Below are 26,496 nucleotides of genomic sequence, written 5' to 3' on the forward strand. Positions count from 1 at the left end.
TTAACCTAGGGTAAACCTGTAATGTGTTTGTATGACATGGGTTTCAAATGGAAGGTATTAAAGAGTATTTTTAAAGGGAGTGGGCCATAGTTCTACAGGTGGACGCCATTTCAGGATATCGCCATAAAGGTGGACCAGGGGTGACCCTAGAATATGTGTTTACGATATGGGTATCAAATGAAAGGTGTTAATGAGTATTTAAAAAGGGAGTGCACCTTAGTGCTATAGCACCTTTTCGAGATATCCCCATAAAGATGGACCAGGTGTGCCTCTAGAATGTGTTTGTACGATATGGATATCAAACGAAAGGTGTTAATGAGTATTTTAAAAGGGAGTGGGCCTTAGTTCTATAGGTGGACGCCTTTTCAAGATATCGCCATAAAGGTGGACCAGGGGTGAATCTAGAATGTGTTTGTACGATATGGGTATCAAGTGAAAGGCGTTAATGTTTATTTAAAATGTAGTGGGCCTTAGTTCTAAAGGTGGACTCCTTTTTGAGACATCGCCGTAAGGGTGGACCAGGGGTGACTCTAGAATGTGTTTGAACGATATGGGTATCAAATTAAAGGTATTAATGTTGGTTTTAAAAGGGAGTGGCCTTTAGTTTTATATGTGAAGGCGTTTTCAAGATATCGACCAAAATGTAGACCAGGGTGACCCAGAATGTCATCTGACGGGTATCGCTAATTTACTTATATATGTAATACCAGGAACAGTATTCCTGCCAAGGTTCCAAGAGCGTTTGATTTCGCCCCGCAGAACTTTTGTCATTTTCTTTTTCATAATATGGTAAGTGTCACACCATTTTACAAAGTTTTTCCTAAAGTTATATTTTGCGTCAATAAACCAATTCAATTACCATGTTTTATCTCTTTTTTCATATTCGGTATAGAATTATGGCATTTTTTCATTTTTATTAATTTTCGATATCGAAAAAGTGGGCGTGGTCATAGTCGGATTTCGGCCATTTTTTATACCAAGATAAACTGAGTTCAGATAAGTACATGAACTAAGTTTAGTAACGATTTGTCGATTTTTGCTCAAGTTTCGTGTTAACGGCCGAGCGGAAGGACAGACGTACGACTGTGTATAAAAACTGGGCGTGGCTTCAGCTGATTTCTCCCATTTTCACAGAAAACAGTTAACGTCATAAAATCTATGCCCCTACCAAATTTGGAAAGATTGGTAAATTTTTGTTCGAATTATGGCGTATTCTAGACGAATTAAATGAAAAAGGGCGGAGCTACGCCCATTTTGAAATTTTCTTTTTTATACTCAGTTGAGCAGATCTCACAGAGTATATTAACTTTGATTGGATAACGGTTGGTTGTACAGGTGTAAAGGAATCGAGATAGATATAGACTTCCATATATCAAAATCATCAGTATCGAAAAAAAATTCGATTGAGCCATGTCCGTCCGTCCGTCCGTCTGTCCGTTAACACGATAACTTGAGTAAATTTGGAGGTATCTTGATGAAATTTGGTATGTAGGTTCCTGGGCACTCATCTCAGATCGCTATTTAAAATGAAACATATCGGACAATAACCACGCCCACTTCTTCGATATCGAAAGTTTCGAAAAATGGAAAAAGTGCGATAATTCATTACCAAATACGGATTAAGCGATGAAACTTGGTATGTGAGTTGAACTTGTGACGTAGAATAGAAAACTAGTAAAATTTTGGACAATGGGCGTGGCACCGCCCACTTTTAAAAGAAGGTAATTTAGAAGTTTTGCAAGCTGTAATTTGGCAGACGTTGAAGATATCATGATGAAATTTGGCAGGAACGTTACTCTTATTACTATATCTCTGTTTAATAAAAATTAGCGAAATCGGAGAACGACCACGCCCACTTTTAAAAAAAAAATTTTTTAATTCAAATTTTAAAATAAAAGTTAATATCTTTACAGTATATAAGTAAATTATGTCAAAATTCAATTCCAGTAATGATATGTTGCAACAAAATACAAAAATAAAAGAAAATTTCAAAATGGGCGTGGCTCCGCCCTTTTTCATTTAATTTGTCTAGGATACTCATAATGGCATAAGTCGAACAAACATTTACCATTCCTAGTGAAATTTGTTAGAGGCTTAGATTCTAGGACGATAACTGTTTTCTGTGAAAATGGGCGAAATCGGTTGAAGCCACGCCCAGTTTTTATGCACAGTCGACCGCCTGTCCTTCCGCTCGGCCGTTAACATGATAACTTGAGCAAAAATCGATATATCATTACTAAACACAGTTCGCTTACTTATCTGAACTCGCTTTGTATTGGTGTAAAAAATGGCCGAAATTCGCCTATGACCACGCCCACTTTTTCGATATCGAAAATTACGAAAAATGAAAAAAATGCCATAATTATATACCAAATACGAAAAAATGGATGAAACATGGTAATTGTATTGGTCTATTGACGCAAAATATAACTTTAGAAAAAAACTTGGTAAAATTGGTGTGACACCTACCATATTAAGTAGAAGAAAATGAAAAAGTTTTGCAGGGCGAAATCAAAGTCCCTTGGAATCTTGGAAGGAATACTGTACGTGGTATTACATATATAAATAAATTAACGGTACCCGACAGATGGTGTTCTGGTTCACCCTGGTCCACATTTTGGTCGATATTTCGAAAACGCCTTCACATATACAACTAAGGGCCACTCCATTTTAAAATCCTCATTAATACCTTTAATTTGATACCTATATCGTACAAACACATTCTAGAGTCACCCCTGGTCCACGCTTATGGCGATATCTCAAAAAGCGTCCACATATAGAAGTAAGGCCTACTCCTTTTTAAAATACTCATTAACACCTTTCATTTGCTACCCATATCGTACAAACAAATTCTAGAGTCACCCCTGGTCCACCTTTATGGCGATATCTTGAAAAGGCCTCCACCTATAGAACTAAGGCTCACGCCCTTTTAAAATACTCATTAACACCTTTACCTTCTTTTAAAAGTGTGCGGTCCACGCATATTGTCCACAATTTTACAAATTTTCTATTCTGTGTCATAAGGTCAACCAATCTACCAAGTTTCATCGCTTTAGCCGTCTTTGGTAATGAGTTATCGCACTTTTTCGGTTTTTCGAAATTTTCGATATCGAAAAAATGGGCGTGGTTATAGTCCGATTTGGTTCGTTTTAAATAGCGATCTGAGATGGGTGCCCAGGAACCTACATACAAAATTTTATCGATATACCTCAAAATTTACTCAAGTTATGGTGTTTGCGGACGGACGGACGGGCGGACATGGCTAAATGAATTTCTTTTTTCGCCCAGATCATTTTGATATATAGAAGTCTAATCTATCTCTATTAGTTTATGCTGTTACGGATTACCGTTATGCGAACAAAGTTAATATACTCTGTGAGCTCTGCTCAGCTGAGTATATAAACCGAAATTTTGATGCAACCCGTTTACAGAACGACAATTTGAGGAGTGCGGGTTCAAGTCCCAATTCAGGGAGAAAAGGCTTTGAAGAACTTTGCAAAGTTCTAATGAATCGATCTTAAGAACTAAGGCCCACGCCCTTTTAAAATACTCATTAACACCTTTCATTTGATACCCATATCGTACAAACAAATTCTAGAGTAACCCTTCGTCCACGTTTATGGCGATATCTCGAAAAGGCGTCCACATATAGAACTAAGGCCCACTCCTTTTTAAAATTCTCATTAACACCTTTCATTTGATACCCATATCGTACAAACAAATTCTAGAGTCACCCCTGGTCCACCTTTATGGCGATATCTTGAAAAGGCGTCCACCTATAGAACTAAGGCCCACGCCCTTTTAAAATACTCAGTAGCACCTTTGATTTGATACCCATATAGTACAAACAAATTCTAGAGTCACCTCTAGTCCACCCTTATGGTGATATTTCGAAAAGGCTTCCACCTATAGAACTAAGGCCCACTCCCTTTTAAAACACTTATTAACACCTTTCATTTGATACCCATATAGTACAAACAAATTCTAGAGTCACCTCTAGTCCACCCTTATGGTGATATTTCGAAAAGGCGTCCACCTATAGAACTAAGGACCACGCCCTTTTAAAATACTCGTTAACACCTTTCATTTGATACCCATATCGTACAAACAAATTCTAGAGTCACCCCTGGTCCACCTTTATGGCGATATCTCGATAAGGCATCCACCTATAGAACTAAGGCCCACTCCGTTTTAAAACAGTTATTAACACCTTTCGTTTGATACCCATATTGTACAAACGCATTCTAAAGTCAACCCTGGTCCACTTTTATAACGATATTCCGAAAAGGCGTCCACCTATAGAACTAAGGCCCACTCCCTTTCATTAGATACCCATATAGTACAAACAAATTCTAGAGTCACCCCTGGTCCACCTTTATGGCGATATCTCGAAAAGGCGTCCACATATAGAACTAAGGCCCACGCCCTCTTAAAATACTCATTAGCACCTTTCATTTGATACTCATATCGTACAAACAAATTCTAGAGTCTCCCCTGATCCATCTTTATGGCGATATCTCGAAACGGCGTCCATCTATAGAACTTAGGCCCACGCCCTTTTAAAACACTCATCCATACCTTTCATTTGATACCCATATCGTACAAAATAAATTCTAGAGTCACCCCTGGTCCACCTTTATGGCGATATCTCGAAACGGCGTCCATCTATAGAACTAAGGCCCACGCCCTTTTAAAATACTCATTAATACCTTTCATTTGATACCCATATCGTACAAAATAAATTCTAGAGTCACCCCTGGTCCACCTTTATGGCGATATCTCGAAAAGGCGTCCACCTATAGAACTTAGGCCCACTCCCTTTGAAAATTATCATTAACACATTTCATTTGATACCCATATCGTACAAACAAATTCTAGAGTCAGGCCTGGTCCACCTTTATGGCGATATCCCTAAATGGCGTCCATCTATAGAACTATGGTCAACTTCCTCTTAAAACACTCTTTAATACCTTCCATTTGATACACATGTCATAAAACACATTCCAGGGTTACCCTAGGTTCTTCTTACAACATGGTGATTTTCCCTTACTTTGTCTCCACAGCTCTCAACTGAGTATGTAATGTTCGGTTACACCCGAACTGAGCCTTCCTTACTTGTTTGTTAAAATTTTACTCTTAAAAAAAATTTTTTTTTTAAAGTGGGCGTGTTCGTAAACCGATTTTTCTAATTTTTCCTTAGCATACATATAGTAATAGGAGTAACGTTCCTGCCAAATTTCATCATGATATCTTCAACGACTGCCAAATTACAGCTTGCAAAACTTTGAAAATACCTTCTTTTAAAAATGTGCGGTCCACGCATATTGTCCACAATTTTACAAATTTTCTATTCTGTGTCATAAGGTCAACCAACCTACCAAGTTTCATCGCTTTAGCCGTCTTTGGTAATGAGTTATCGCACTTTTTCGGTTTTTCGAAATTTTGGATATCGAAAAAATGGGCGTGGTTATAGTCCGATTCATTTTAAATAGCGATCTGAGATGGGTGCCCAGGAACCTACATACCAAATTTTATCGAGATACCTCAACATTTACTCAAGTTATCGTGTTTACGGACGGACGGGCGGACATGGCTAAATGAATTTCTTTTTTCGCCCAGATCATTTTGATATATAGAAGTCTATATCTACCTTTATTAGTGTATGCTGTTACGGATTACCGTTATGCGAACAAAGTTAATATACTCTGTGAGCTCTGCTCAGCTGAGTATATAAACCGAAATTTTGATGCAACCCGTTTACAGAACGACCATTTCAGGAGTGCGGGTTCAAGATCCAATTCAGGGAGAAAAGGCTTTGAAGAACTTTGCAAAGTTCTAATGAATCGATTTCTCATCTCAAATCGAATCGAACTTTACAAACAAATTTTATTGGCAAGAAAGGGTTAACTTGTGCGTTTGTATATATGGCTTTACGCCAACACATTTTGGCTTATTTAGTCATTACCATCGTAATATTGTTACTGTTGTATCGTGTGTAGAAGTTGCTATTTCAGATTTATTTTGCTTCCTAAATAAAAAATCTGAGAGGAATAACGAAATAAATAGGAAAGATCGAGCGTTACACTTGAAGAAGCCGACAAACAGCTTTGTATAAAAACTGACGCGCCGGAAATAATAATGAAAAAGTGTACTTTTAATGTGTTTTCATTGCGTTTGGATTGTATGTGCCAAGTGACCATCAAGTTTTGTAGTTTCGAATGCCAATGAATTTTGCAAATAAAAACCTTTTAAGGTGCAGACATTTTATTGTACATATTTACTTTAATATGCCGAATGCATGGTGACGGTTTTGTAAGCATATGTTTTCCCATCGGACATATGTACAGGGATGTTAGTTAACCTATTAGCGTAATTGTTCAATATATCTATACTAGGGATGACGGTTCCGGGGTACAAATTTGTTCAGGTTCCCAGATACTCGTGTCTTAAATAGCGAAAACCTGTTTCTGCTATATCACAGGCCGAAAAAATTCTAACTTTATTTTGTAACCTGAAACAATACTTTCTCGAAGGTTTTGATGTGGTGAACTTGAATATGGAGTCAATACAGCTGCGGCACTTCAAGTTTTTGAGATATACATTTGACGTCATGCCACTTCTAAAGCTTGTTTTTGTTAAAATCATTATTCTACCTGAAAGCATCACAGCTACTCTTTAAGAATTTTTGGAAAATCTTTTCCTAAAAAAAAAAAAAATATAATAAATATTAACTAATTTGAGTTGACCACAGATACACGTATGGCGGACGGACGGACATGGCTAAATCAATTCTTTTTTTTTCATCCTGAGCATTTTGATACATGGTCTAGCCTATAACCATATGAAATGGTCACAACATCAAATTTCAAATGGTTACAATTTCAAAAATATTGACAATTGGTCATCCTGCTCTTACATCTCGAGCGGTTATAAGGCCAAACGATTAATAGCTCAATTAATCGGGATTAAGTGTGCAAGTGTGTCAATACTATAAGAACCAACAAAAGGCACTGAATAAATCTTTAGCACAATTTAAAATTTTCCTTCCCGATAATTACATTGGTGTGGCATAAATATCTATGTGTCTATTTAATAAAAAAAAAAAAAAAAAAAAGTGAAGGGTGTTTCTAAGAATTTTAACACGTCCTCATGCTGTGCATCAATATGCATTTAGTTTTAGTTTAAGTTTTAAACTCTCATTTGCTCAAGTGGAATGCATAATTCCTTGAGAGAAAATTTAACAAGTTTTCTTAAAAGTTTTTGCTCTTCCATTACTCTTTCTGACATTTGCTAAAAACATTTAGAATTTCGTCACAGCTGAGTGCATTTAAGTTTACCTTAAGAAATTTTGCTTTCACATATTTTTACCCTCTTAATTTATCTCAAGGATAGACAAAAGTGGCAAGATTACCAAAACGCAGGATATAAATTCACTAGCAAAAATATATATAGTTATATTAAAGTATGTAAGTATGTATGTAAATGTGAACATTTTTAATAATTATACATACACGGTATAAGTTAAAATCACCTGGTGGGGCAAAGTTAATACAGCGTATTGAACTTATATGTGGGATATAGGCTATAGTTTTCCGATCCGGTCGGTTCCGACAAATGATCAATCGGACATCCAAGTATACCAAAGGCTGGATTCACTAGCTGTGAGTTTTAAAGTATACACACGAAATTGTGCAAACTTTGAAATTTTGATTCTATAAAGCAAAACTGTGAACAGAAAACTTACTGATATAAACTTCGTAAGTTTTCTTGACAGCCAGTGTACACTTGCAGAATGACTTTTCTGTTTTCATAGCGTTTGATAAGTATTTTCTCACCGAAATTTGGCTTTTACATTCAGCGCTCAGTTTGAAAAACAATGTGCACAATACTTTACAGCAGTGGTCGCCAAAACGAAATATGTGCTGCGTGAGTAAAACTAAAATCATCAAAAACAAAAATTGTTAAATCGTCTTATTGATAAAGGTTTAGCTGTCGATGAAAAATCAATGAGATCGGATGTATGTACGTATGTTTGTTAACACACAAAAAAGTAATTCGTAAATATGCCATAAAAATACTACTATATTGCTTGAGCCTAAGGAAAAATTAAAGAAAAACAAGTAAGAAAAACATACTCAGTTGAGAGCTGTGGAGACAAAGTAAGGGAAAATCACCATGTTGTAAAAAGAGCCTAGGGTAACCCTGGAATGTGTTTGTATGACATGTGTATCAAATGGAAGGTATTAAAGAGTATTTTAAGAGGAAGTGGACCATAGTTCTATAGATGGACGCCATTTAGGGATATCGCCATAAAGGTGGACCAGGCCTGACTCTAGAATTTGTTTGTAGATATGGGTATCAAATGAAATGTGTTAATGATAATTTTAAAAGGGAGTGGGCCTAAGTTCTATTGGTAGACGTCTTTTCGAGATATCGCCATAAAGGTGGACCAGGGGTGACTCTAGAATATATTTTGTACGATATGGGTATCAAATGAAAGGTATTAATGAGTATTTTAAAAGGGCGTGGGCCTAAGTTCTATAGATGGCCGCCGTTTCGAGATATCGCCATAAAGATGGATCAGGGGTGACTCTAGAATTTGTTTGTACGACATGAGTATCAAATGAAAGGTGTTAATGAGTATTTTAAGAGGGCGTGGGCCTTAGTTCTATATGTGGACGGCTTTTCGAGATATCGCCATAAAGGTGGACCACGGGTGACTCTAGAACTTGTTTGTACTATATGGGTATCAAATGAAAGGTGTTAATGAGTATTTTGAAAGGGAATGGGCCTTAGTTCTATAGGTGGACGCCTTTTCGGAATATCGTTATAAAAGTGGACCAGGGTTGACTTTAGAATGCGTTTGTACAATATGGGTATCAAATGAAAGGTGTTAATGTGTATTTTAAAAGGGCGTGGGCCTTAGTTCTATAGGTGGACGCCTTTTCGAGATATCGCCATAAAGGTGGACCAGGGGTGACTCTAGAATTTGTTTGTACGATATGGGTATAAAATGAAGGGTGTTAATGAGTATTTTAAAAGGGCGTGGTCCTTAGTTCTACAGGTGGACGCCTTTTCGAAATATCGTCATAAGGTTGGACCAGGGGTGACTCTAGAATTTGTTTGTACTATATGGGTATCAAATGAAAGGTGTTAATTAGTATTTTGAAAGGGAGTGGGCCTTAATTCTATAGGTGGACGCCTTTTCGGAATATCGTTATAAAAGTGGACCAGGGTTGACTCTAGAATGCGTTTGTACAATATGGGTATCAAATGAAAGGTGTTAATGTGTATTTTAAAAGGGCGTGGGCCTTAGTTCTATAGGTGGACGCCTTTTCGAGATATCGCCATAAAGGTGGACCAGGGGTGACTCTAGAATTTGTTTGTACGATATGGGTATAAAATGAAAGGTGTTAATGAGTATTTTAAAAGGGCGTGGTCCTTAGTTCTGTAGGTGGACGCCTTTTCGAAATATCGCCATAAGGTTGGACCAGGGGTGACTCTAGAATTTGTTTGTACTATATGGGTATCAAATGAAAGGTGTTAATGAGTATTTTGAAAGGGAGTGGGCCTTAATTCTATAGGTGGACGCCTTTTCGGAATATCGTTATAAAAGTGGACCAGGGGTGACTCTAGAATGCGTTTGTACAATATGGGTATCAAATGAAAGGTGTTAATTAGTATTTTGAAAGGGAGTGGGCCTTAATTCTATAGGTGGACGCCTTTTCGGAATATCGTTATAAAAGTGGACCAGGGGTGACTCTAGAATGCGTTTGTACAATATGGGTATCAAATGAAAGGTGTTAATGTGTATTTTAAAAGGGCGTGGTCCTTAGTTCTGTAGGTGGACGCCTTTTCGAAATATCGCCATAAGGTTGGACCAGGGGTGACTCTAGAATTTGTTTGTACTATATGGGTATCAAATGAAAGGTGTTAATGAGTATTTTGAAAGGGAGTGGGCCTTAATTCTATAGGTGGACGCCTTTTCGGAATATCGTTATAAAAGTGGACCAGGGGTGACTCTAGAATGCGTTTGTACAATATGGGTATCAAATGAAAGGTGTTGATTAGTATTTTGAAAGGGAGTGGGCCTTAATTCTATAGGTGGACGCCTTTTCGGAATATCGTTATAAAAGTGGACCAGGGGTGACTCTAGAATGCGTTTGTACAATATGGGTATCAAACGAAAGGTGTTAATGAGTATTTTAAAAGGGCGTGGGCCTTAGTTCTATAGGTGGACGCCTTTCCGAAATATCGCCATAAAGTTGGACCAGGGGTGACTCTAGAATTTGTTTGTACTATATGGGTATCAAATGAAAGGTGTTAATGAGTATTTTGAAAGGGAGTGGGCCTTAATTCTATAGGTGGACGCCTTTTCGGAATATCGTTATAAAAGTGGACCAGGGTTGACTCTAGAATGCGTTTGTACAATATGGGTATCAAACGAAAGGTGTTAATAAGTGTTTTAAAAGGGAGTGGGCCTTAGTTCTATAGGTGGACGCCTTTTCGGAATATCGTTATAAAAGTGGACCAGGGGTGACTCTAGAATGCGTTTGTACAATATGGGTATCAAATGAAAGGTGCTAATGAGTATTTTAAAAGGGCATGGGCCTTAGTTCTATAGGTGGACGCCTTTTCGAGATATCGCCATAAAGGTGGACCAGGGGTGACTCTAGAATTTGTTTGTACGGTATGAGTATCAAATGAAAGGTATTAATGAGGGTTTTAAAAGGGAGTGGCCCTTAGTTGTATATGTGAAGGCGTTTTCGAGATATCGACCAAAATGTGGACCAGGGTGGTCCAGAACATCATCTGTCGGGTACCGCTAATTTATTTATATATGTAATACCACGAACAGTATTCCTTCCAAGATTCCAAGTGCTTTTTATTTCGCCCTGCAGAACTTTTTCTTCTACTTAATATGGTAGGTGTCACACCCATTTTACAAATGTGGACCATGTGATCCAGAAAATCATCTGTCGGGTACTGCTAATTTTATTTATATATGCAATATCACTAACAGTATTCCTGCCAAGATTCCAAGGGCTGTTGATTTCGCCTTGTAGAACTTTTTCATTTTTTTCTACTTAATATGGTAGGTGTCACACCCATTTTACAAAGTTTTTTCCAAAGTTATATTTTGCGACAATAGACCAATACAATTACCATGTTTCATCCCTTTTTCGTATGTGGTATATAATTATGGCATTTTTTTCATTTTTTGTAATTTTCGATATCGAAAAAGTGGGCGTCGTCATATTCGGATTTCGGCCATTTTTTACGCCAATACAAAGTGAGTTCAGATAAGTACGTCAACTGAGTTTAGTAAAGATACATCGATTTTTGCTCAAGTTATCGTGTTACCGGCCGAGCGGAAGGACAGACGGTGGACTGTGTATAAAAACTGGGCGTGGCTTCAACCGATTTCGCCCTTTTTCACAGAAAACAGTTATCGTCCTAGGGGCTAAGCCTCAACCAAATTTCACAAGGATTGGTTAATTTTTGTTCGACTTATGGCATTAAAAGCATCCTAGACAAATTAAATTAAAAAGTGCGGAGCCACGCCCATTTTGAAATTTTCTTTTATTTTTGTATTTTGTTGATATGGTGCATTACTGGAGTTAAATGTTGGCATAATTTACTTATATGCTGTACAGATGTTAACTTTTTTTTTTAAATTTTAATTTAAAAAAAAAAATTTTAAAAAGTGGGCGTGGTCGTTCTCCGATTTTGCTAATTTTTATTAAGCAGACATAAAGTAATAAGAGTAACGATCCTGCCAAATTTCATCATGATATCTTCAACGACTGCCAAATTACAGCTTGAAAAACTTCTAAATTACCTTCATTAAAAGTGGGCGGTGCCACGCCCATTGTCCAAAATTTTACTAGTTTTCTATTCTGCGTCATAAGCTCAAGTCACCTACCAAGTTTCATCGCTTAATGCTTATTTGGTAATGAATTATCGCACTTTTTCGATTTTTCGAAATTTTCGATATCGAAAAAGTGGGCGTGGTTATAGTCCGATATCGTTCCTTTTAAATAGCAATCTGAGACAAGTGCCCAGGAACCTACATACCAAATTTCATCAAGATACCTCAAAATTTACTCAAGTTATGGTGTTAACGGACAGACGGACGGACGGACATGGCTCAATCGAATTTTTTTTTGATACTGATGATTTTGATATATGGAAGTCTATATCTATCTCGATTCCTTTATACCTGTACAACCAACCGTTATGCAATCAAAGTTAATATACTCCGTGAGCTCTGCTCAACTGAGTATAAAAATAGGTAGGTACTTTGTGTGAGTATGCAAAGTTTCGGTTTTTTGTGGTCTCCGTGTAAAAACTATGACTACGAATCACGTATTTCAACAATATATGACGTAAACGTAATTATTTGATGAAATTTGATGAATTTTGAAGCTTCTAGCCGTAAAAAAGCGGCAAAAATGACAGTTTATATGAAGTATATAATATATATACCACCGATCTCTATGATTTTTTCAGACAACAATATATGCTATATACGTAAGCATTCGGTGAAATTTGAAGCTTCTAGCTGTTAAAATGGGGCTAAAATTTGCGAAAATATATATATATATATATACTATATATATATACTATATATACCACCATATATGTACTATATATACCACCGATATTTATGATTTTTTCAGACAACAATATATGCTATATACGTAAGCATTCGTTGAAATTTGAAGCCTCTAGCTCTTAAAATAGGGCAGTAATTACGAAAAGTTCCTTATCTGAACAATCGGTTGTGGGGGATATATACTATATATACGACCGATCTCATCAATTTTTTCAGGCAACAATATGTGCAATATACGAAAGTATATGGTGAAGTATGAAGCTTCCATCTGTTAAATTGGGTAAGATATTACAAAAATCCTCTTTTTCTGAAAAATCGGTTGTATGGAGGATATATGCTATAGTGGTCCAATCCGGTCGGTTCCGACAATTGTCTAATCGGACACCCAAATACACCCGCTCACCAAATTTTATTAAGATATCTCAAAAATTTAGGGACTAGTTTGCATACAAACAGATAGACGGACAGACGGACAGAAGGACAGACGGACATGGCTAAATCAACTCAGCTCTTCAACCTGATTATTTCGGTATACTTAATGGTGGGTCTATCTATTATCCTTTAATGACTTACAATTTTCGGTTTCGTGACGAAATTAATATACCATTTCATTTTCATGAAAGGTATAAAAATAAATTGGTAAAATTAAACCATGAAAACATTCTGCGCATGACCGTTTGTTTGCAAAATATCCTTTCGAAAATGCGCAAATAAACAATAGCTTCATCCGATGTTGCTACTCTGCTTCTTCAGCGAAAACTAAGGACGAATAAAGACGAAAGAGTGAAGTGGCGCCAATAATTTCTTCACTAGCTAAGGACCGTTGCTTTAGAAAATCGCATAAAACTTTAAAGTGCAAATATTGTGTGCAAATGAGTTTTCAATAAGTGTACATTTTTCAGTTTTTCACAGGTAGGGAATCCAGCCCCAGATCACCAAATTTCTTCAAGATATTTCAAAAATTTAGGGAAGAGTTTGGTTTCAAACAGACAGACAGACGGACAGACGTATGGATAGGCAGACAGACGAACATGGCTACCCCGCGCTCAGCTAAACATTTCGTTATACTTATTGGTGGGTCTATCTCTTCTCCTTTAAATACTTAAAATGTTGAGATTCGTGACAAATTTAATATACCAATTCATTTTCATAGAAGGTATAAAACCTACTTATTTGCCAAAAAACTTAGAGTATAGATATTTGTAATTGATATTAGAGAAAAATTGTAAGTTTACAAACGGCGATGGTTACTAGGACATGTTTCTGAATTTCACTTCTTCATCAGCTAGCTTTTCGGGAGCTGGGCGTTGAACTCGAATCTCCAACATTCATATCAGTGCAAGCCTTTAGCTGCTAAGCCATATGAATGTCCCGTTGTTCGCTGTACAATTGGTCTCTAAGAGTTGCCTTTTTGTTTATATTCCTTTTGATCACAATGTAGGCACATACACTCTGTATGTAGTTTATTCCTAATGGTGTGGATATGATTTTTAAGCACGCTTTTGAAAGCTTAGTAACATTTGTTCGAATTTTTACAGTATTTGTTTTTAATACTTCCGCTGTTACTATTATATCTATATGATCATATGTATTTAATTAGCGAGCTTTGCTCATATTGCTTTATACAATGGTTTTTGTAATTGACTGTAAAAATCCCAACAAATGTTACTAAGCTTTCAAAAGCGTGCCTAAAAATCATATCCACACCATTAGGAATAAACTACATACAGAGTGTATGTGCCTACATTGTGATCAAAAGGAATATAAACAAAAAGGCAACTCTTAGAGACCAATTGTACAGCGAACAACGGGACATTCATATGGCTTAGAAGCTAATCTCTAATATCAATTACAAAAACCATTGTATAAAGCAATATGCGCAAAGCTCGCTAATTAAATATTTATAGATATTTATTTTATTCCTAAAATTTAAAACTCAGCAAAGAAAAAATTAAAAAAAAAAAACAAAGTAAAATAAAAATTTATTTCAAACAGACCTGATAAATAATGATACTAATGGTAATGGTTACCCGTTCAAATGATTATTTTCTTTAAAAGCCATTTAAAAAAAATCATAATTTTTTACGATTTTCGAAAAAAATCAAAAACGATCAAAAATAATCAGAAGAAATCAAAAAAGGCTTTTTTAATAATTTTTTTTTTTTTGATTTTTTTTTTTTATTATTTTTCAGCTTTGTTGCAAGAAGAATTCTCGTTTGTTGCACGCACGGGATAATCTTTGCATACAAGTACATTTTGGGATGCAATAGTAAATCGTAAGCGCTTATCTAGGCGTATAGATACGAAAATTTTTCTTTCAACAAAGCGAAAATAAATAAAAATTAAAAATAATCGAAAAAATCAAAAATTATCAAAGTAATTAAGAAAGCCGTTTTTGATTACTTTTTTTTTTCAAAATCGTAAAAAATAGTGATTTATTTATTTTTTTTTTTCTAATGGTAATTAAGTAGTAATTGCTTTTTTCGGAAACCAATTGAAATAATTATTAGCCATTAAAATAGGCATCTATTTAATTGACTACTAATGCTAATTCAAATTTAACAGGTCTGATTTCAACATATACAGCGAAAGAAATTCTAACAGGGCCGAAACTGTTATTCCTTTTATAATATAATTCCTTGCAAAACTATTAATTTTGGACTTTTAATTTATTTGGATCAAGATAACAATTATTTACGGATTTTTATTTTTTGGGTCCGGTAGAACTAGTTAAACTCGGACTTTTAAAAATAAAAGTCCGGAAATAAAAGTTAAATCCGGACTTTAATTGTTTAAGGCCAAAATAAAAGTCCTGCTTGATAACAAAGAAACGGCTTATCTGAAACAAATAATTTTTTTTTAATTCGGATAAGCCGTTTCTTTGTTATCAAGCCGGACTTTTATTGTGGCCTTAAAAAATAAAAGTCCGGATTTAGCTTTTGTTTCCGGACTTTTATTTTTAAAAGTCCGAGTTTAACTAGTTCTATCGGACTAAAAAAAATAAAAAAAACATATATTACTTTTATATGTGGACTTTTATGGAAAAAGTTCGAAAAATGAAAAGGATGCATTATTCGACATGATATTGCTATAGGGATACCTGGGGACTCAAACATTTTCACCTGGGACAATTTTTTGACCAGGACTTTTTCGACTCCGAAAAAAAAAAATTATTATTTTCCGTCCCTGGGTTCAAACCTCCGCACTTTGGGGTTTTCTAAACAGAAATCAAAGCGGCGCCTTAGCAAGCTCAGCAACAACATCAAACAATGTTAAGTGGCCAAAATGCAGTGTTATATTATTTGTTCAAGATATGCGTAAATTTTTTTTAAGTAAATTTTGTTGATTTGGAGTTTTTTTTTTTGTGACTTTCGCTTACTGCATACAAAATCATGTCAAATCAAAGAAATTGTCTCTAACGAAACATCTCAAATTAAGAGAGGTGAGTCTGAATTACAGAATTTAGCTGTAAACCTCCTGAGTGCACAAACATTAGGAAACATGTGCACACATACATCCATACATACCTATACATGCAATCCCGAAGTTTAATAGCGCTAGCGATTGCCGACTTTTTTCATCATTCAATCTAATTCAACACATACATATATATGTGACGTATAATGTGATGTGGTGAAAGTCCCACTCAATGCAAGTTCGCTCGTACAGATCATAGCGAACAACCAAACGAACTACATTTTCAACTTGATAATTTTTTATAACATCATCAAATTTCACTCTCATCAAATTTTCATAAGGCGTTTCAAAAACTACCATGGCGGAACTATACAAGGTAGCAGCACGGTGACACCTGATTTGTACTTTTTTTAATTTGATTTGATACATCAACTTCCGGCGCAGTACGATTTTGACGTTAGTCCATCGGTTTACAAAAACAAAGTACATGGAACTTTTTTTTATGTTTGTAGGAATGTCACCGTGAGGCCACCTTGTAAAATACTCAAAATATAATTTTCTGAAAACGAAGAAAAAGCTATTAAAATAAGGAAAAATGGTATATGAAATTACGCAATAGAAAACGTTCCCTAAGTTTGAACAAATATTGGTCTTAAAAGTTATGGGAATAATTCTCTTAAAAATGGAGAAAATAGTATACAAAAATATTAAAAAATCAAATTGTGTCACTGTCACAGAAATGTATTTCTAGTCGAAGTGCTCAACTTTACAGTCGAGTGCTCTTATTCCCTGAGCAAACTCGTACATGTAAGCATTGTGAGAAATATTTTATCAAATACTCTTGATTGGAAACATTTACAAAAGTTTTGCACCCAAATTAATGAAAAGTTTTATACAAAAACTAGAAGTAATTATGCCAATTTCACACAGAGGCTCAGTGAAATAATCAGTCAAAGTTTCTCCATTAAAGCCCTAATTTAACACAATCTTCCATACAAAATACAAATTCTTAATTATCTCATCATTACTTTATTAAAAGCCTAATCGAGTGAAAAATCCAGTCGGTTTTGCTTGGTGCTTCGAATTTTATTGTCAATGTAACACATGACAACCAAATTAATTAATTTCAATAATTTACGGAAAATAGAAAAACCCGAAAAAATTCAAAATTTAATTTTCGCCGCATTTGCTGCAAAAGGTAATATGGCTTTTTCGAAAACAGGCACATAGGTGGGTAGGTGCAACATCTATGGGTAGTTTCGCATTCATTTTATTTTGATTAAATTTATAGTTAAGAAGGAAACGGCTGCTTTCAATTTTAACTATTTTTTGTAAAACGAAATATTTTTTTGGGGCTGCTGACAGATGTTCGCTTAATGAAGCAACAGGCCCTGAATGAAAAGGGAAACTTAATTATTTCATTGAATATAATTATGATTCGATTAAGTTTCTGTGTGAAAACGGTATTACACAATTAATTTTCCTCAATTTAAGGAAATTTTTTTCAGGAAATGTTCTCCTCATTTTAGGTAAGTTTCTTTTTCTGATCTATGCTGGCTAGCTCATATGATTAATATAAAAAATAAAAACCCAGCTGTCGATATTTGAACTAGAGGAAATCCCCCGGAAATCCCCCCGGAGTCCCCCTGCGGAAGTAGGCAGGTTAGGGGACTTGCATACACTCGCGGCAAGTATGCCTGACGTAAGAGCTACTAAATACCCGAATGATTCAAATGGTTGAGGGATTGCCAGCATAATTTATAGCTTATCCTACCCAATGGTCAGCCTCACCTACCAGTAGCGGATACAGTTTTTTGACACACTAAGTCCTGGTGACCTCCAGTTCCTCTTGCAACTAGGGGGTGGGAGGCGCGATAGCCTACAAATTTCAATGTTGTCATATTACGTCATTGCGGACATGGTCGGGCTGGTGCTTTTTATCGAAATGGGAAAGTCCAGGTGAAAAACGATTTAAATTCCCCGTAGTGTTACCAAATGGTGCCAGTTAAGCGCTTAGACGGTTAAGAGGCGTAAATGCTGTGCTTAGTGTTCATTTTTACGACTTGCAGCACCATTTTGCTGTTGGTTTTCTTCTTAAACCTTCACGGTTATGTCAGCGTCCTCCTCCTGCCCCTTTGTTCTAAGGCTTTTGACACCCATTCCGACTACGCTCACTGTTGGCATGTTAGGATTGTTATCCTTGGAACTTTTTTTCCTGAGTCGTATGTATAGTTTGCCTGTACCCCAGGACATTTTGCCAAGCTGTGTGTACAATATATCCTCCGCCTCTTTTTTATTTGGAAGATGTAGAACTGACCTTCCCCGTACGCGGAGATACAATACGTACCTTTCAATCCTGTGTCGGTATATTCGGATTCCGATTCTGCAGAAGTCGAAGCGTATCCTCCGACTTCATCGCGCATGGTATCCATGCATTAACTTCTGCACTTTATCATACTTAAGCCGTGCGTTCGTGCCTTTCCTTTGATGGTTTAGAACCACTTCCAAAATTTGAATTGCATATAGCTAAAATGTGCGAAATGTACAATTTTTCAGCATTATGTCGATTGCTGAATGGAATATAACCATATCTCGTCTGCCGTTTCGAAAATACCCTATCTCAGAAAACTCTGGAATAACGCCCTAATTCAGAATTTTTTTTTTTCATAAAAACGCCTTCTTTGAGCTCAAGTTCAATACATTTTGGCAACTGCGGGGGTGTCTATGAATTCTTCAACCAACTTCTAAATTAGGGCGTTTTTGAAACGACAGCCAAGATAGAGTGATGTTCCACTCAGCAGTCGATATACATATGTTGTTGATATTCGGGTTTCGTATAAGGTTTTTCGGCGTGTTGTCTGAACCTTTACGAGACTAGTTAAACACCTCTTTTGAAGAGTCGTCGATAATGTTGTAATCGATAACAGACCGATAGCACATCGATAAAAACGAATAACTCTTTAATAGCAGACCGATAATTCGTCGAAAAATTCGATTACCATCATCATCTATACATTGCTTTCGCAATTGCCGGTGTCTAATATTTTGCTAGGTTTTCTTACTGGCTTTCTAAAAGTTTTATATGGCAAAATACGGCATATTAGTATTCCCAGATATTTAAATTGATTTACGCTTTCAAATTTATAATATAATAAGCTCCGATGCTTTTCTCAATGTATTTACTCTTACCAGCCATTTCTATATAACTAAGATAGAAAACCGATAACTTATATATTACGTTTGTTTACGATAAAAAATTTATAATACTTCAATAAAAAATCGGTGACTTGTCTATACCTCGTCAATAACATGCCTAAAACCCATCGATATAAGTACAATTTATTTAAGATATCGGTTGTCATCGATAACGAACCGTTAATTTATTAAAAACATGCCTTTCGGTTTCATCTTTCCTACTTATTCGGAAACCTACTTAGGAGGGTGAGAATGAACGGAGCTTTTTCCGAACTTCTCTGGCTATTCGCATGTATTTGACATATACATCAAAGTGAAGCACGTCAGATAACACACATATGTAACAACATTCCTACTTATTGTAAGCAATCTTCAACAAATTTTGGCGCTCCTTTTTTTATACGACTGCTGATAAAAGCAAGTAAGGCATCAAATTTTGTAAATAAGATGGAGAAGGCGAAAGAGTAGTATAAAAGAATAAAACAAAAAAGCTAGCAGAAATTCAGTGCCCTTAGGAGAAATGATATATTCCGAATATAATGAAACATTTTTATGGTAATGCTTTTAGTAATTAAATTACCATACAACTGCAATGCATATTGTTTGATAATATATATATATTATTATTTTTTGTACAAAAAGCCAAAGGCAAAGTACGTGGAATATTTTAAATGCTGACTTGCACCTTGCTTAGGGTGTTATAAAGAAATTATTTTTGTATGTTGTACATTTTGGCAATCCCGAAAATATAATAACATGTATCGCTAACAATAACAAAGTGGTTTGATTTTCTGATAGGGATGGATTTCTCAATCCAGGTTATCTTTCTAAAATTGTAGGGGCTATTTAGGTTGTACAACGTACATAAAGTATAGGTCTATAAATATCTAGCATGACCAGTAAGATTATCGTCCTTGATAGAGTACCCTATCGTGAACTAGCGTATTCTGTGCGACACATAGCGTGAAAAAATTAGACATGGTAATTTTTGTAAAATCTATTTATGATAATTTTAATGCTAGTAAACATAAATCGATTTTTACTAGCATTAAAAATTTTTTGTCAGAATAATTTCAGGGATATGCTAAACCAAAAACGTGGTTAAGAAAATTTAAAATAAACCAAAAAATAAAAAAAACTTTGAAAACTATTTTTTCCATAAATACTTATAAAATTTGTTTTATACGCAGTTTTAAAACTCAAATAATTTTAGTTAAAATATCCCAGAATTCTTGTTGATTTTTAATGACCACAGTTCGCCCAGTGTTTGAAGAACAACCTCGCAAAACGGCAGTATACTTTTGATTTTTTTAGATTTCTCTCCTCTCATTTTCTTTTCTTTCCTTCCATTTCCTTTTTTTCCTTTTTTCCTTTCATTTCCCTTTCCATTTCTTTTCCTTCCTTTCCTTTCCTTATGTAGGAACGAGAGAGGAGGAAAAAGCGGATGAACCAGTTAAGAGGGGCGCATTTAGATTGAGCGACATTAAGAGAAAGGCGAGAGGTGCACATGAGCAACCAAGGGGGAAAGACGTAGACCAAAGCGCGGGGCCGCAAAGTGCCGATGATCATGTATAAGTCTTATAACCTTACACTATCAAAAAAGGACAAACTGATTAGATAGTGCTGGTTTGCGATAAGGTTTAGCAGATTGGTCGTTAAAAAAACTTCTGGTAACACTACGGACTCATTCAGTCTATTTGATGTCCTCATGGACCGGAGAGTTAAACATTGAGTTTTGAACGTGAAATATCAAAGTATAATTTGATGGTTCGTGCTACACCGTTCTTTTCTGGCCGTGCCTATATCAGCTTCAGCATACCCCTTTTCTTTTCCTTTCCCTCACTTTATTTTCTCTTCCTTCCCCTCTCTTTTTTTCTCCGAGCGCCATCGTTGCTAAAGGTACACCATCATCATCGAAGCGTCACCGTTACTAAGAGTAATCCGTCATCACTTTCTGGTGAGAATCACCGTCGTTAATGCCATCTCTTCAAGTGTCACCGTTACTTATAGTATACCGTCATTACTCTCCGAGTGTCACTGCTATCAAGCCATGGTTGACAAGTCTTTATCTCTCTTTGCGATAGACCTACGTCAAGAATATCTCCTCTTCGAGCTCAAGGTTACTAATAGTACTTGGTCGTCGCTATCCGAAGCATCACTGTTACTAATACCAATCCGTTATCACTCTCTGTCTTTAATACGCTCTCCCCAAGCGTCACCGTTACTTATAGTACACCGACATTACGATGCGAGTGTCACCGTTATCAAACCATCGCTGACAAGTACTCTATCTCTCTCTGCGGGAAACCGTTACGGCCGACATTACCAAAGAGAAGCCGCTCTCCTAGTCTGTATACCCATCTCAATTGAACTTAAAGTTGTGGGAATTCTGGCTTGAAACCCACGCCGTGCGCTTGTGTTTGGAATCAATACATTTATTAACTGTATATTTATTTAACTGATGGAAATGAGACCTCTATCAGACTCTGGATCGACTGAGTGTACCTCAGCCTTTGTACTAACTTACCTACTAATACATATTGATTTTACTTGTTAGCTCATTTTATTGTGAATTTACGTTTCTCATATTTATTAGCAGTTTAGTTGCATAGTTAACTTGTAATTAAGAGAAACACTATACACAGAAAGAGATTATCACATTTATGTGGTATTTCCAGCTTGTATTTTAAAATATTTTACTATTCACTATTCGGTGGACCATTTTTTGTTTGATAAATATTGTTCTCTTTTATTGTTTCACATAATCAAACTCAAAAACACGTTTCGAAAACATTAATATATAATTATGTATATATGTATGCATATATGTGTGCATATTTACAATACACATTTGCCAAAATCATTTCTTATTCATTATTCCCTATTTATAGAACTTAATTCTCAGCGCCTTTTTGCCATTAAGTAAGCATTTTGAACGATTTTATAATTAAAACGGTCGGTCGTTCAAACTGTTTCCTAATTACATTTGCTGCTTTTGCTACCTTTGCGCTACTTCCTTTCGCACAAAATTCGCCATTCCATTTTCAAACTGTTGTTACTCTTTGGCTTTGATATGTATGCACGACTGCACATAGAGAAACGGAATATTTAATGCGCGTACAATTACATTCCCTACAATGATATCTCACAGATATGCACGCATACATACAAACATATGTAGTTGCACTCACTTCACAGACACCCACCCAAAGTCGCCAAACAAAAAAAAAAAAAAAAAACATAGCTGGATATTTAAAAAGCGTAGCAAATACTGACCAACATGCACTGCATACTTTTAGGTGAATGCACTACCTTTACTTTAACGACGGTTTCAGTTGCGTTGCGAAAATAAACAAAAGTCCTGTCGTTGGTTGCACTCTGCAACTAAATGAGAGCCAAAGATAAACACTATAGTGGCAAACATTGGATCCCTGGGGCAAACACGGTCAGCCGCTCCATCTGCCCGTTATCGACGTATAGAGTTGCTACCACGTTACAGTACAGTGTTGTGCAAAAAACAGCAATAAATAAAATGTTCATAATTAAGAAAATTTTTTTTTTTGGCTTTTTTTTTTAATTTTTAGTATAATAACTATGTATCTTGTTTCATTATCATCATCACAACTATCACTAATTAGTAATCTTGTTGTTCTTGTTGTGTTAACAATGCTTCGCCCCATTAAATGATGTGACCACTCACCAGTCCGATATGATATGAGCATAAGAAAAGAGAATTTTAGAAAGAAATTTGCCGTTTGCACACACGGCCAGGTAAGGCTTGGACTTGTTAAAATATGAAATTATGTATTAAACATATATATCTATATAATTTAAATTATGTAAGTCTGTATGTATGTATAGGGCGAGTTGCATCCTAAACGGATTGACCTATCACAATCAAATTCGAAAACCCTACTATAAACAATCCTGAAATGGTAATAGGCTTAATATAATTTCGATATATTGAAGGGACGTGGCACCTCCCACACAAACGGAATCTTTGACATTGTATAGCTCTGAAAGTATCCGTCCTTGAACAGTGAAATTCAGTAAAGAATTATATGAGGTTAATCCTTAACACCACCAAGAAAATGTGGCTAAGGAAGAAGGGGGCGTGGTCCTCCCATGCAAATGAAAATTTTCATGTCTCTCGATGTAGCAGTGATAAAATAATGAAAATTGGTAAGGAGATTTATGATAATATGTGCAAATGGGGAAAAGGAGATTGAACACCTTTCCTACAAATAGGATTTTTCAGAACTATGGATGCCATAAGTTCAGTTTAAACATATTTTAACACCTAAAATTTGACTGTGGAGTTGAGCTTGTATGTTATTCTTTGGAAATTTTGGGATTTTCTTATCTTTAGTGTAGGTAATTTTCGGGTGCGGCTGAAGAAACCAGAAAAACATTTATGCTAAATTAGATATTGCATGTTGTTAGAGCAAAGAGAAAAATCGCTGTGGCATTTGCTTCCTTAGGATTAGTAGATACCCTTTTGTTTGGTTACTACTGTCTCTGCAAACATTTGATACACTGATGTGCAATATAAGAAAAAGGCCAGGCCACGGTGAGGTTCTAAAGAATTGTAAGCTTATTGTGTCGGACTTATTTCATAAACAGTGGCTGAAAACTAGAACCCTTGAGGACTTCAGCGGTAAAGATCACCTAACTTGCTGAAGATTTGTGAAAAATTGTGCTAGTCATTTCTGAAGGAACATCCAGAGACGAAGTGAATGCAGTTACAAACGTGGCAGCGCATTTGGGCTGAGATACTTTAGCAAAAGCTTTTGCTTAACAGGTTCTCGAAAGTGACTTATTTTGTTTTTGTTGATACTCCGAAAGGAGGGATAAATGATGTATATTGGAATGATTTTGCGTCATCCCTTGGCAAATTTGGTTTTCAGACAAACCGGTTTCGGCATTGTGCCATCATCGATTTTCATTCTGATCTGTGGTTGTCGTTCGTCCTGTATTTATAGTTCGTAGGTACATGAGCAGGTATTGTCGGAATTGATGCTTTTGTATATTTAGTTATATTTATGTTCATTCAGAACTGAGGGTAGTTTCTACTGATCGATTTGTGTGGCTGACTGAGGCAGGTAAAAATCTGTAATTTTAATCGTTTGACCTTCCTTGTGGGTTTGCTGTTTTGGTGCGTTAATTTTTCTGGGTGTATTTTGTTGTTGCGTGTTTGTCTGTTGTACCTATGTGATTACTTTGTTTCTTGTAAACAAGTTTTAAAGGCTCGAATATTGTATCAGAAATTGTGTTTATCAACTCGTTTATTATTTTACCGTCGAATGTTTTCTGTTTGCAGATTTTCATGTTTTCGTGTACCTTGAGACGTCGGCCTTTTTCCTGTGTGTGAAGAACCCTAACTGTTTTATTGATGTTTGCTGGGGAACATTCCTTCTCGACCATGTGATTCGCGAAATTAGACTCTGGTATAATTTTGGATTCCGTATTTTTTCTTTGTAATCTTTAATATGTTCTCTGAACCTCGTTCTTATTTGCCGTCATGTTTGTCCTATGTAACTATGTTGGCATCCGCAGGTAGGTTTGTATACGCCGAGGCTGCTAAACGGATCCTTTGAGTTAGTGCTAGTTCATAGTTTTCGCCCTACATTGTTCAATGTTTTGAATGCTGTGTTAATGTGGTTTTTTTAAAGAGGTTTGCCAATTTATATGTTGCTTTTCCATTATATGTCATAGTCGCCCAGCTATTATTTTTCTTTTCATTATTTCTTTTTGGTTCTCCATTTTTCCTTCTGATCCTATCTACTAGTACTTTTTGATATCCGTTGTTTGCAGCGATGTTATATATGACCTCAAGTTCTCTCTTATATGCCTCTTCGGTAAGAGGCGTTCTTTCAAGTCTATGTACCAAATGTCTTAATGCTGCATCTCTATGCTGTTGGGGGTGATTTGAGTTACTATGTATTCTAACGAATCTACTGCAAATCCTCTTATTTGGAACGTTCTGCTAAGTTCGAATCGCTAAATTGTTGAATAAATAACTCCAATATTTAATAATGAAAAATATCCTTTATTAAAGTACTTCACTTATAACTCGCAACTAATAGCTTGCTTAAACGAAATTGATTTTCAAAATAATACTGCTATTGCTCGCTAGATAGCGTCTTAAATCCAACTGGTTGTCGCGGCTCTACTGTTGCTGTTTTTATAGTGTTTGGTTACCTCGTTAACATTTCTGTTCTGTTATAGAATCTACTAGTTGGTTATCTGCTATATGTTTCTCAGCTATAACTACAGATGCACAAATTTTATAGCTTCTCTCACAGCTCATGCGCGTGTGTTTGTGCGTTGCTTCTCCGCTGCGTGTACGTACATATGTGTAGACATAATGATTGAATTATTGAAGTGCATACACGTCACTGCTTAGCATCGGCTTAGAGATGACAGTACCCCTTAGTGTTGCTAATATACGTAACTGTATTTTTGTGTCGGTGGCCGTTGGCTTTCTATATATGTCATAGTTAAATCTTTTGGCTTCTTTATCAATATTTATCGTGAGGTCTCTATAGTTGATTCCTCCGTTTTTTCCGGTTTCCATTGTAAATTTTATATTTTCATGCTGCTTGATGAGGTACTCCAGTACAAGCTCTTCGTTATTAGTTGTTAAAACGCATATTATGTCATCCACGTATCTATCATAAAATGATACGCCTAATTTGGACTTCAGCTCCTGTAGTATGTACTTTTCTTCCAGATTTTGCATGAACAATTCCTTAAGAATGACTGATGTGGGGCTTCCCATTCCAAGACCGTTTCTTTGTCTATATATTTTACTGTTGAATTGAAAACAGTTTTGACGTAAAGTGGTTCTTAGCGTATTTATGATTTGCATGTTTTTCACTTTGTATTTTGTATTATGAACTATTTTTGAGCTAACTATGTCCAAAGTCTCCGATAGTGGTATTGATGGGTATAAATCTTTTTTGTCAAAAGATACGAATTTGCTGTTCTTTGTTAACTCTACGGTCTCAAGTTTCTCTATTGGTTCTGTTGTGTTCGCTATTGCATACTCGTTCCTTAGCTCCAGAGTAACTTTCAATATCGTTTTTAAATATTTGGACAGTTTGTAACATGCTCCCGATTTAAAATTAATGATGGGCCTCCCTGATGTGTGCAGCTTGTGGATTTTTGGTAGCGCAATCAGTGGAGGAGGCGAAGGGTTTATTTCGACCAATCTATGTGCCATGTTAGAATCTACTATATTTGTTGCATTTTTTATAGCAACT

Source organism: Eurosta solidaginis, unplaced genomic scaffold, assembly GCF_040869045.1.
Source record: "Eurosta solidaginis isolate ZX-2024a unplaced genomic scaffold, ASM4086904v1 ctg00000230.1, whole genome shotgun sequence".
Lineage (NCBI taxonomy): Eukaryota > Metazoa > Arthropoda > Insecta > Diptera > Tephritidae > Eurosta > Eurosta solidaginis.